This window comes from Melospiza melodia, chromosome 3, assembly GCF_035770615.1.
Source record: "Melospiza melodia melodia isolate bMelMel2 chromosome 3, bMelMel2.pri, whole genome shotgun sequence".
Classification (NCBI taxonomy): domain Eukaryota; kingdom Metazoa; phylum Chordata; class Aves; order Passeriformes; family Passerellidae; genus Melospiza; species Melospiza melodia.
The window spans coordinates 25,122,612-25,135,027 of NC_086196.1; the positions used below are offsets into that span (position 1 = coordinate 25,122,612).

General features: G+C 37.4%; 1 protein-coding gene across 4 annotated transcripts in view; it reads right to left on the reverse strand.

The window, feature by feature from the left end:
• Positions 1-12,416, reverse strand: part of HS3ST5 (heparan sulfate-glucosamine 3-sulfotransferase 5) — a 195,214-nt gene that overhangs the window by 109,448 nt on the left and 73,350 nt on the right. The gene's annotated exons all lie outside the window — the stretch shown is intronic.

A 12,416-nucleotide genomic window follows, 5' to 3' on the forward strand; every position in this document is an offset into this window, starting at 1 on the left:
TATGATGACAGTTAATCATCTAACACAAGGGAGTCCATTTCCTAAAAAAGACACCTCCTTGAACTGAGCTGCCTTACCAAGCTTTAAGCTTAGAGCTTAAAGATTAATTTAAAAAAATACCTCAGTGAAAGATGGTTTTGACAGATCTTTAGCATCCCTCATGTCTTATGCAATACTTGGCAAGCGTTACTGCATATTTAGAAAACAATAAATACAGTATAGAAAACCTGCTCTGAAGGGATACAAGGATACTTTTTGGGTGTTTTGCATCTATGACCTATTCCTAGAAAAGAATACCACTTAATAAGAATTTATACTGTTTCTGTATATGTGTGTGATTGTAAATGAGTTTCAGTACCAAAAACACTCTAACTGTTGACTAGTAGCTGTGAGTTCTCCCAGTAATACTGAACCTTTAACACCCATTTTGGGAATATGTGAAATAATTCTTATACAAAGCTCCAAGGATTAAACAGGGAAGAAGATAGTTTAGAGTTTTAGCATTCCCCACTGATGAAAAACTTGTTAGAGCCAAAGATTTACCTGTGTGAATACAATCTTTGGCCAACAACCATACCAAGAACCTCCTGCACTGGGCACAGATGTGTACAAAGCTCAGTCATATGAAAAATAAATTGTAATGAACCCACAAGGGAGTACAAGGGAGTGAGCACTGAGGAAGAAGGGGAAAAACACTCAACAGGTGTAAGATTGATCGAGGATGTGATCAAACAAAAAAAAAGACCAGAAAAGGCATTGAGATCAGAAAACCAAATAGAAAATGGAACTGATATCTGCATAGGCTGGGGTGTGAAAATTGATTTTACAATAATTTCTGCCACAAAGTTTATGTCACTATAGTATAATTTTGTACTCAACTCTCTATTGTATCAGCTCTTACAAGCAGTTTTCTTGTTTCTCCTATCTAAAGAATGAGTGTCCTATACCTGTGAGATGCATTTTCCCACCATGTCCAGCTAGACCCTTCTGATTTCTCAGCAATGTGACTGCTCTGCTTGATGAGGGAAAGCTGAACCTCAACTGAGTTTTCACATCACATTCAGGGAATGCATACAGAAATGGATGCTGATGGTGAGCATGTGCTCTGGGAGGTGGGTGAGGGCCATTCTGTGAAATCTGACAGATTTTACTGCCTTGCAGAACAGTTGGGTCAGCAGAAAGCACTCTCAACTCTCCTGGCTTACGTGGGCTGTGCTGATAATGATAGGACTTTATTAGTCCTCCATCATCACTCTGTGACATTCTAAGGATTTTTAACTGGTTCTCTTGTCATATCTCTTCAAGAGCAACTAGCAAGACCCTGATGGGACTTCCAGGAAAGAAAACCTGCAGGAAGTCTGCAGAAAGGGACTTGTCTAAGCAGATGGTACAGACAGCAATCTTCTTTGCTTTATTTTCTGGCTGAAAAGGATTTTGGAACCGTGTGTGTTGGGCAACACAATGTAGAGACATGTGAGCTGAAAGAGCATCATAACCCTGGCCATGCTCTCAGGTTTTCTCAGCAGAATCTTATTTTAGGCACAAAGGTGCTGTTCCATCTCATGTCCTCCAAGTTGTTGGAAGTGAATGAATCATCTCAAGTCAAGGGGATCACCATGACATACAAATTCTACAGCTTTTTTATCCTTCACTGTCTTAAGCACCTGGGATCAGAATTCATCCAAACAGAAGGGTAGACTCCTATTTTTTCACACTTTCCTATTGTGGCTCTCCTATCCTTCCTCCACGTTCCTCCAAGAATATACACACTGGGCACACATTTTCCCCAGAACTCTTGTTACCCGTCCTGGATGAAATGACTTCTAACTTCTTTGAAGGTGATGTGTTGAAGATTTGCAGGTCAGAGAACACTGAAACCTCACAAAATGTGACAAAACCTTATGAGGACTTAGGCAATTTTTAATACGGAAAAAAACTTCCCTTGTTTTTGTTTTGGTTCAATACAAGCTTATTTAGAATAAAACACTATTTTTCTTGAGCCCTTACGTCTAATGGTGTTCTTTCCTCCACCAGTGTACCTCAGTAACATAGCACTTCTCAGAAATTGACACATAATAACTTCTGTTTAAGAAGGAGTTTTATTAATAATTTCTTTTGGCTCTGGAAAATAAAAAAAACAACCTATGAGACCTAAAAGACAAGGACTATTTCCTTTGGGCTTTGATACAGTGTAAAACCTTGCAGGAAATCTTTTAAAAACAACATTACAACAGGCCAAGCAACAACAGAGAGGTTATTTTTTCACCAGTGGTGGTGCTTTTGACTCCTGTAAACTCCTACTGGTAGCTCTCTAGGACATCCCAATCTGTGATGTTTACTCCTTATGCCTCCAGCTCTGGGGGCAGGCAGGAGCAAGCAGAACTGTGGTTTTACCAGAAGAATTAAATTGGAGACTGCTATTCCTAAACCATGACAGCTATCAATCTCACTCTTTTCCACTACGTGTATTTGTTCAGCAACAATCATTGGTAAAAAATCATAGAATGATTTAAGTTGGGAGGGACCTAAAAAATTATCTAGTTCCAAGCCTTCTGCCATTGACAGGGACATATCCTACTTGACCAGGTTGCTAAATGCCCCATCCAACCTGGCCTTGAACACTGCAAGGGATGGGGCATGCACAACATCTCTGGACAGTCTGTTCCAGTGCCTCACCAACCTCACAATTCTGCATACCTACCTAAATTTTCCCTCTTTCTGTGTGAATTCTTTATTCTTTGTCTTATTGCTATAGTTTCTGATCAAGAATTAAAAAAATATTAATGAATCCTATGCTAGCAAGTCCTGTGCTCTTATGCAGTAGGGAACTTGCCATTTTCCTGTATCTATTACTCAAGGTATTAAACTCACCAGGAAACTGGAGCTGCTCTTAGAGATACTGCAACAGATATTGCCCTCCAAAGCCTTGAGAAAGAAAATTATCCCAGGTAAGGGAGAACATTATTATGGCTGTTCTGCTGACTGCTATCATTTCAGCTGACTTGCAGGAAAACAGACCAAATCCAGAAAAGAAGTGGTTCTCTGAGGTACCAGCCCCACATCTCCTGTTGCCCCAGCACAATTTGCTGACACCAATGTTAACACCTTAAACTGGTGCTCCACACAACCCTACTTTCTCTGTGGATCACTGGCTGGTACCTACAGATGTGGGTAAGACAGATACATTTTTCCTAACACTGTAAATCTGATGCTGTGTGGCTTTATCAGGGATAATGCTGACTCAGCAGTTCCACTTGTAGATCTGCTCAGTCTGCCAGAACTCCGATGAGGGATATATACATTTCAAATGCTCTAACTCACAGTGAAATTTATTTTCACACACAAATAACACTGATTTCTACTCTGCACTTTTCCCTGCTGCTGCTGCTCCCATAGACAATACTGGACGAGCTCTGTGACAGTGATTGTAAACCCTGACATAAACAGCAGGATTGTTATCTGTCCTTCAACAGATAGGAGCACTGCCAGCAGGAGCCTGTTTAAGCTTATTAAACAGGCAAGGTCATTTCACTCCTGTCAAAGTTTTGTTTTCAAACTTCTCTGTGTAAAGAAGTTTTCTTCATTTCTATTAGCATTCTCCTGATGTTTTCATCCACTGATGAAACTCCTCCAAAGAAAGGATGAAATGTGGCAATTTTCATTTTAGTTCCTTAGCTACATATGTTACTTCTACCTTATAAACAAATATGTATTACTTTGTACAGTCATGTGTTAATCTCTATAGCAGCCAGCACGGGAGGTTATGTAGTCATCTTTAGCACTCTGCAGATATGTGTTTTCCATTATATTGTACTCAGAAAGCTTTTCTCCCTGGGCGGGCTTCTAATGTGATATTTAGCTTGAATCCTAATGCAGCTAAGCTCCATCAAAACCATGCATATGGACTCAAGGGTAACTGTAAATAATGCAGAAATAGATCAATACTAATCTTGACTTGTTTGTGTGTAATTCTCACAGAGCTCTTATGACTCCAGCCACATCCTGTGTGGCAGGAGTATGCAGCATCAGCACTGCTCTAACAGATCATATGTGAAATGTAAGGAGAATTGCATTCTCATTCTCTAAATATATATAAGGATATATGGGATATAATCTCTAGAATATATTATTTTCTAGAGAAGAATGAAGTTAAAGATGTAAAATAATTAACTCTAGTGTTGCTCACTACTGTGGGACTTAACTTTCTGATCCTATTGTGTTGGGTGATTGTGTTTTATTTATCCAACTTTTCAAGAATAAACAGACTTAGAAAACAACTATGGCTTATACTAATTCTTGAAGGAAGTAAACTGTTTTTCTTTATTGTACCTGTTATGTTAGTAGACTATATTTGTGTGTGTGTATTTTATGTTATAAAAAAGTCAACCATTCACAATCATGTATTGAAGACCATGTGAATCCTACTAGTTGTTGCGCCCTATTAAATAATAATTAACATTTAGTTCTTAGAGTGTGTATTTTTATTTTAAAGCTGGAGTCCCATAAACAAGCACCTAATTATCCTCTAAATGTGTTCTATTTTGAAATAATTCTGATTTATGCAATTTCCTGGACAAAGAACTGCCTTCCACTCCTCTTCCCTTATTCTGTTTATCTGTTGTGGTTTTTCTTGTTTTATTTTTTTCTATTCACCGGCTCCTTTTAGTAATACCAAGCAAAAAGCCACTTTTTCAAACATCACAAGAGCCTTATATTGAGGAAATCAGCTCCTTGCAGGGTTCTAGAGGCATATTTTGCTCATTAGAAAGTAGCAGACAGCTTGCTGACGAAGGTTCTAATAAGCAAATTAAAGAATTAATACCATGAGCTCAGGGTTTTGTACAACACAGCAAACCGTATGCCGCAGAACTTGGGATCTCTTTCCAGCTGTCAACTGCCAGGATCCCTGAGTTCCTGCTAATTGGCGACACACCAAGGCAAACAAGTCAGCTAATTCCAGAGCAGTGAACTGATTAACTTAGGGCGTGTATACATATTTATAAAGAGGGTGTTGCTTTTGTCTCAATAATCAAAACTAGGTTTAGTTTCAATTTAAAAAGTTGTGGACTACAAAAGTAGTAATGGCACAAAAAACCCGACCCAGGACTAATTCTTTCAAATAAATGTTTGAAAGCTGTATTGATGTTAAAAATAGAGAATGTGTATGTATATAGAAAACTGGGATTGATCAGTCATTGTATCATTCCTGTCTACTCATAAAAGCACCACAATTATCTTTCTACTATAAGATAAAGACATTTTACAATATAACATTTTCTGTACTTTAAGCCTGAACAATTTGATTAAAATAGACTGGTTTTCAATTTTTTCCATCTTTAAATTCATACACTTTTATCAGAACACCATAAACTGAAAAAAAAAAAAAAAAAGTCTTTTTAGATCTATAACACCACAAAGTATTTCCGTTGATTCTTTTTAGTGTGAATAAGAATGTCTGTGTCGGCAGGTGCCACTCTCTACTGTTGTGTACACTGGGCAGTCTTTTGGCTCCACAGGGGAGGAACAGGGTTTGTTTGCAGGACACAAGATCCTGTAGAGCAGCCAGGAAAGCAGCTCTACTCTATGACCAGAATTTTGTGATTTGGTAAAGAAAACAAACCTAAAGAAATCATAGAGCTGGAAAGGAAAGCACATTGATAGGTATGCTGCAGAGTGATGGCATTAGATGCTATGGATGGTGAAGACAATAATAAAGCAAATTCTGATTATATTTGACTCCCATGCATGCCTGATCTCCTTAAAAATCAGAATGTGCATCTAAGGATAGGCCCATGTCAAGGTCACCCTTTTTAAGACCATGCTGAAAGAAACTGTGGTCTCTTTTCAATATAACAGAAGCACAAAGAGTTCCAACAGCAGAAGCTGAAACCCCATGTCTGGTTAATCGCAGCACTGTTTCCATTTTAAACCAGAAATTGGTGTCTTGTATATGTACTTCTGGTCCCATCATTTCTGCTTTCCTGGTTTCAGTGTGGCTCAATTGGAAGAGAGAGCTGGAAAATGTTCTAGTAGTCTGCCTTGCTCTCCTGAGGAAGGGAGCTATGATTTTAAACTTCCTGAAGATGGGAATGGCCTTGAGATTTAGCTTCCAAATTCCCAGCACAAATCAGTAGAACTCATCCTTGGTTAAAAGTAGAAATTTTGTGCTGATACATGGTCAACTATCACTGATTTTTCTTATTTTTGAGAAAAAAAACCCAAAACCCTATTTTCCTCTCATAGATGGACAATAGGGTTTTAATCTATAGTTTGTTCTGTGTTTATTGGTCAGGTTCTCATATATTTATTTTTATGACTTCCCAATTTCAAATGAACCACCTTGACCACAACTAAGTTTAAAGTGACGAAAAGATTGGGGATATTGTTGTGTTATAGAATGGAAGATCTTATTCTAATACTACCTTTCCATGACTTCCTTTATAATTTAGAGCAACTCTACACTAGCAAACAAACCTTCTGTGCCAAATCCTTGTTACTGTGAGTTTCCAAACAACCTTTTTTAAACACAGTTTCTTACTGGTAAAATGCTATACCTGGCAATTATTTTTAAGTATTTTGTTTTTCTTCTTTTGCACACCAAACTAGTCTTAATTTTAAATGACATTCTCTTCCTGGAGGTCATTGTGTCCCTTCTGAACACTGTCCACACTCATTAAATTGAACCATTGTATAGGACAGAATGCTGCTATGGCTGCAGGCAGGAACAGAAATCCTAAAAGATATGTATTCAAATATTAAAAAATGATATGCAATATTTTCTCTTTCCTGAATAAGCAAATCAACAGAGGAAAGGGTTATGCTTATATAAAGTGTCTCAGCTTGAGTGTGACAACATTAATTATCCACTGTAACATGCTGATTTATAATTATGAAATCAGTAATTTAATTGGCATCTAATGCAGTAAAAACATTCCTGCCACTGTCATTATCTGAGTGCCAGTGCTTGAAGCTTTCAAACTTAGTGTAACTGTCAGAAATTGTTATTCTGTTAAATGCATATACTTGCAAAACTGATAACTATTTAACAAAAATGTTTTAAAAGGTGCTACTACATGACTGATGAAGGTGCCATCTACACGTTTCAAACAAATCAGCCAAACTCACTGCTGGTCCTCAAACACTTCTCACTGTTGGTAGAAATAGCATTTATACTCCTTGGGAAGAGAAGCTGCCACAGAATCCCACCATTGATATTTGGATCACAGATTATGTCATTCTGAGTGTCAGAGCTTAATTCCTGGGTGTAACTTCATCTGTGTGTTTGTAGGTTTGTGGTGGGTGATATAAAGTAATCAATGCATCCATCAAAAGCTGAGAGTGGCCACTTTGAATGAAGCACCGGTGAGCAGTACAAGAGCTGGAATCAGGTAAGCCAGCTCACTATACTCGAGGTACTATATGTTAAAGAGCCCTGGGGCCTAGTTTTGCTCCTACTAGTCCTTTCACTCCTGAACTAGAGATCACAGCCAGAACAGCAGGCAGTTCTTCAGCCTTGTGGACTTGGGTGAAGAGCCTGATCTTCACAGAGGGAGTCACACAAAGGAAATATATCAAAATAACCTTAACAGGACAGTGATCTGCATGAATGATGCTCTGTCAAAAGAAGAATCTAACTTAAAAACTGGGTACAGCAGGTGGTAGAAAGCAGAAAAGAGAATAAAAACCCAGTGCTGTAGTCAGTAAATCATTGTACAATGGTTTCTTAGCCTTGCTCTACATGACATATTGTGCCTGTGTAACTATTTCTGTGATGGAAGGGATTCCTTCTACTGAAATTGTTTTACATCTCCAGCTGCTAATGGGTCTGAAGTACTACCCCTCTATGCAGTTCATTAAACCCAATGGGAATAGGCCTGGTTAAGCTAGATATAACTGATGACATAACAACTTGAGCTGCTGAAATATTTCGGCATAATTTTCAGTTATTGCATACTAGACTTTTTTGGCTTCGTAGCACACTTGAAGTGCTGCAACTGCTGAGTGTGAACAAGACCATTTTCTCAGATAATTTTAGAAGAGTGTCAGTTTCTTAGAGAATATGTCATTTTGATATAAATAATAGTATTTTACTAAAAGCTGCTAAACTAAAGATAGATATAAGTATAACCAAGAAAAATATAGTATTACCAAGAGCACGGCCTATGAGGACTCCTGAACGCAAATAAAGAACTTCACATTAAAAGTATCATGATGTCAGATGTGTGTATATGGAGTAGGATTCAAGTCATATTAACAAAAAGTTAAACAAACTTCAGTGGGAATCCCTCTGCAGCAGTGGAGACATGCATTTCCCTGGGGTGATCCATCCATTCCCAAGGTAGTGTCGCACAGTCTCTGTGCTTTCTGTCACAAAGGGCTTTCTACTTGCAATTCTACACCCTTTCACTTGCAGCTCAATTCTCTCATTGAAGTCACAACAGAAGTGTTTTTGCATTTTGTTATGACAATATTTTCTCATGACAATATTTTCTCATTGTTGTGTGAATGACCACCACCATTGTGAGAGTCACCCTTCTTCCATCCTTTCCCAACATTTTGCTTACTCAATGGACCAACAGCATTGTGCCCATAAAAGTTGGCAGCTTGAGCATGTCTTGAAGACATGAAGACAAGTTCCAGGTATGACTGGAACTTGTGTGCATGTGTGCTAGTAAAACCCCTGATGCTGATGGAATCAGGACCTGAGCGTGCTCAGCTGTGGATCTTGTCACTTCTCCCCACTTTTCCCCGGGGAAATTTTTCATTTTCCCTTTTCTTTCTCTCCTGTTTTTATCTTTGCCCAAAAGCTACTCTAACTGCCCATATATGCCACCAGCTATGGAGCCTGCTGATAAATCTCTGTGCATATAAATCTGTCTCCTTTGTGCCAGAATAGGTGACTGATACCTTTCAAACACCTAATTTTCTGGCAGCTGGAGTTAGGTCAAACAAATCCCACCCTCAGGCAGTGCTAAGATGGAGGGAGCTGGCAGAAGCCCTTTCCTGACATCTGACTTTTAAATACTTAGCTTATGTGCAGAGTCCTGAAGACTGTGAGCAATTCACAGTAGCAATAGGATTACAGCCTGTGCTGGTAGAAGAACTTAGTTGTTCATGCTCAGTCTCTCCAATATTTCCTACAGCTTCTGTTCAAAAGTAAGCCTCAGCCTCACAAATATGTGGTAACATTAATAATCACAGAAGAACTGGAACTGTGAGAAGTAAACTCTCAAGTTTAGTACTTGTAACTCAAGACTCACAAGATGCTTTGATCAATATAAAGGTAATTAACTGGAACATAAAAAAAAAATTCAAAAAATATAATGTAAAAACAAATTGTCTATTATTTAGACAATTGGAAAAAAACCCCACAGGAAATGTAAAAGGATGTGGAATACTTAATTCAATTCCTTCGTGTATTTTTATTATCAATTGTCATCTCTAAGAAGATTCACAACAGCATCATCCCAATTTTTAATCACTTTAAATATAGATTTGTGAAGTATTACACAATTACCTTTTATTCTCCCTTTTCTCCCATAAGAATTATATAAAAAGAACTGTTTTTAAAATAACATGCTGCAATACATAATGACCAAATATTTATAAAATATTAACTGTTAGTGAGGCTTCTCAGAATAATGAATTGTTACCTATTGTCTAATGAAAATGAAGCCAATTCAAAGCAGTCACTGCTGCAAAGATACCCACCACAGCAGAGGGTACAGATTGTAATGAAAAATATTACGTCTTTAAAAGAATAAGAAAGAAATCTGAAATGAAAAAAAGTTCCAGTTTAAGTACACAAAACACAAAAGTCTTCTGTTAAGGCATTCTGAGAGATGCCTGACCCTCCAGCCTTCCAAAGCAGGCAGACAGTAAGTGAGACACAGCAGAGGAAATTAGGAACACACAGACATAGTTATGTAGTTTCTGGAGCAGAGCTGATTCATATTCAGTCTGAGAGAAGCCTAGGGAAAAGGCTAGCCTGGCAGAAGTAGTCTGTTAAAACATTTGCTTACTCATTTTGCTATTAGATATAATCCATAATTGAGCATTAAGTACTTTGCTCAAGACAACTCAGCGTTGAGAGTGCTCGTAACTTTTTGTGAGTGTCCTAATGTGCTTTTCCTAAAGAACTAGCTTCTAGGAGTTATTTTTACTTAATTGTTGAGTTATAATTGTTAGGCATATTTCTGGCCTCAATAGCTGTGCTAAATTTTGAAAATATTATCAGACAATATAAAACCAGAAGGCAAATAAAAACAAGTGTTATTGGCTTGTTTGGACTTATTTTTACATTGTGATTTTTGAGCAGCAAGGATTAAGCACATGCTTATATGTTTTGCTAAACTTGAGTTGATGTCTGGTGTAAAGCAGAGAAGAGAAGAGGAGTGAATAGGAGACAAGTAGGACTTAAGGCTTGAAAAATAAGGGCTTTCTGGAATTGGGACTTGATCTGCCTTTTGTATGAGCTAATTTAGATTCTACTTTGCTAAAACACAACTCAGCAACATATTAATTTATTCAATGTGTTTGAAAATAATTAGTGAACAAGTCAAGAAATACAATTAATCAATGTTACAGTATAGTATGTGTCTGGAAAAAAAATCTACAGAGTATATAGGGAAAAAGTAGCCTTCGTTTATATTAAAGAAAACTCACTTCACATAAATAGTAAATGTCAGTTAAAGCCAAGGGAAATATGTACCATGTTCAACAGTATTAAAACTGACATAACATGAATGATTGTCAAAAACTGATGGTATCTGGCAATGTTAAGAAATATTAAATAGGCAAGAGATATTTTTTATACTGTTTTACCATTTTTGACAGTTTATATACCTAGAATGAAGGTTCATTTATAGTTGTAAAAATGCAACCTATTCAGTTTTGTTTCATATTCTCTGATTCACTTGAGTAGCTATGAAAAGATAATTTGGGCTCAAATAAAGGCTTTTGTAATTGCTGTCAGTTTGGCCAAGTACTGTTTTGAGCAATCTGGACAGAAAATCTGACAGTATACTTGGTTCAACACAAAATTAATAAAGGCAACTGAAAGCAAAAGCTGCTTCTTACAAGGAGAAGGCAAGTGAAGGAACCTGCTATTTTCATATATTTTTTTTTCATCTTTCTCTCCTGTTAAGGACTAAAATCCATTAATTTTGATCTACAAGTTTCATTTGCATGAATGGGTGCCTCCAGGAATTACCTGTATCTTAAATACCAGTTTTTAAAATGAAAAACAGACTCTTTGACACTGAGTGTTGGCTCAACCCCCATAGACTTGGGGTTATGTGAACACAGCAAGTTGTTCTCTTCCATGTATATTTAATAAAATATGGTTGATTGTCACTTCCTCTTTTAGCCAAGCGACACACAGTTTCTGTTTTCCAAAAACTAATCCTGCTTCTTTATTCCACCATCCCCCATCTTCTCCTCACTTGCCAGTTTCTATTCTGTGAGATGAATGGCACTCAGGAGGGAAACAATGGTACCAAAACTCCAATTCTGTGTCTTAAATTAGTTTATATAATTTTATTTGACTGTTAGGACCAACATTGCCTTAGTATTTATGGAAGATGATATATCTATCTGAAAAAGAACTTGTACCTACATAAAAGAGGACTGGAACCAAAAGTCCAAAATTCCCACACTTTGCTTCCCTTATGGAAGATAGAAATTTTGGCAGACTATAAAAATTAAAGTATTATATTAACCAAAGAAAGTTTTAGCAAGAGAGAGATATTTGGAGGATGTTGTATTGTCTGAAGCTGCATGTGCACTTCAAAACAGAAATTCTCAAAAATATGCACTATAAATATGCACACTGGAATGAGAAAAAGAAATTGAAATCCATAAGGCCATTCAGAGCCACTGCTTCTGCTGTCAGAATTAATGTTTTTTTCCATTCTTCCCTAAGGGTTGATTGCTAACACTGTACAGTACTAGAGGCTTCCATCAATGTGATGAAAAAAGAAGCTATTTCAAGACCCAAAACTTACAGTGCCCCACTCAGAGTTGTATCTACAAGATCACATTCTTCAAATTAAATGTTTTCTGGTAACTTTTGCATTACAATATCTTTTTTTCCCCCCAAAACACTACAGTCTGAACACCAACAACCCTTAAAAGGAGAGCAAATACAATCACATCAGTTTGAAAACCCACACACACACGCACACACACACACACACACACATATAAAAAACATTCACAAAAACCACAGACATTGAAACAGTAAATAAAAAGGTAAAGTCAAAGCTGCAAGAGTTGTAAGAATGTGAACAGAGCACCTCACATCAAAGGAATATTTGTGTAGTGTTCTTCTGCTGCACTCAGATACATGAGGTAAGACCCATGGGTCACATCCTCTGGGAGAGGGATGTGGTTGAGTCACTAAGGCAGGATGCAGA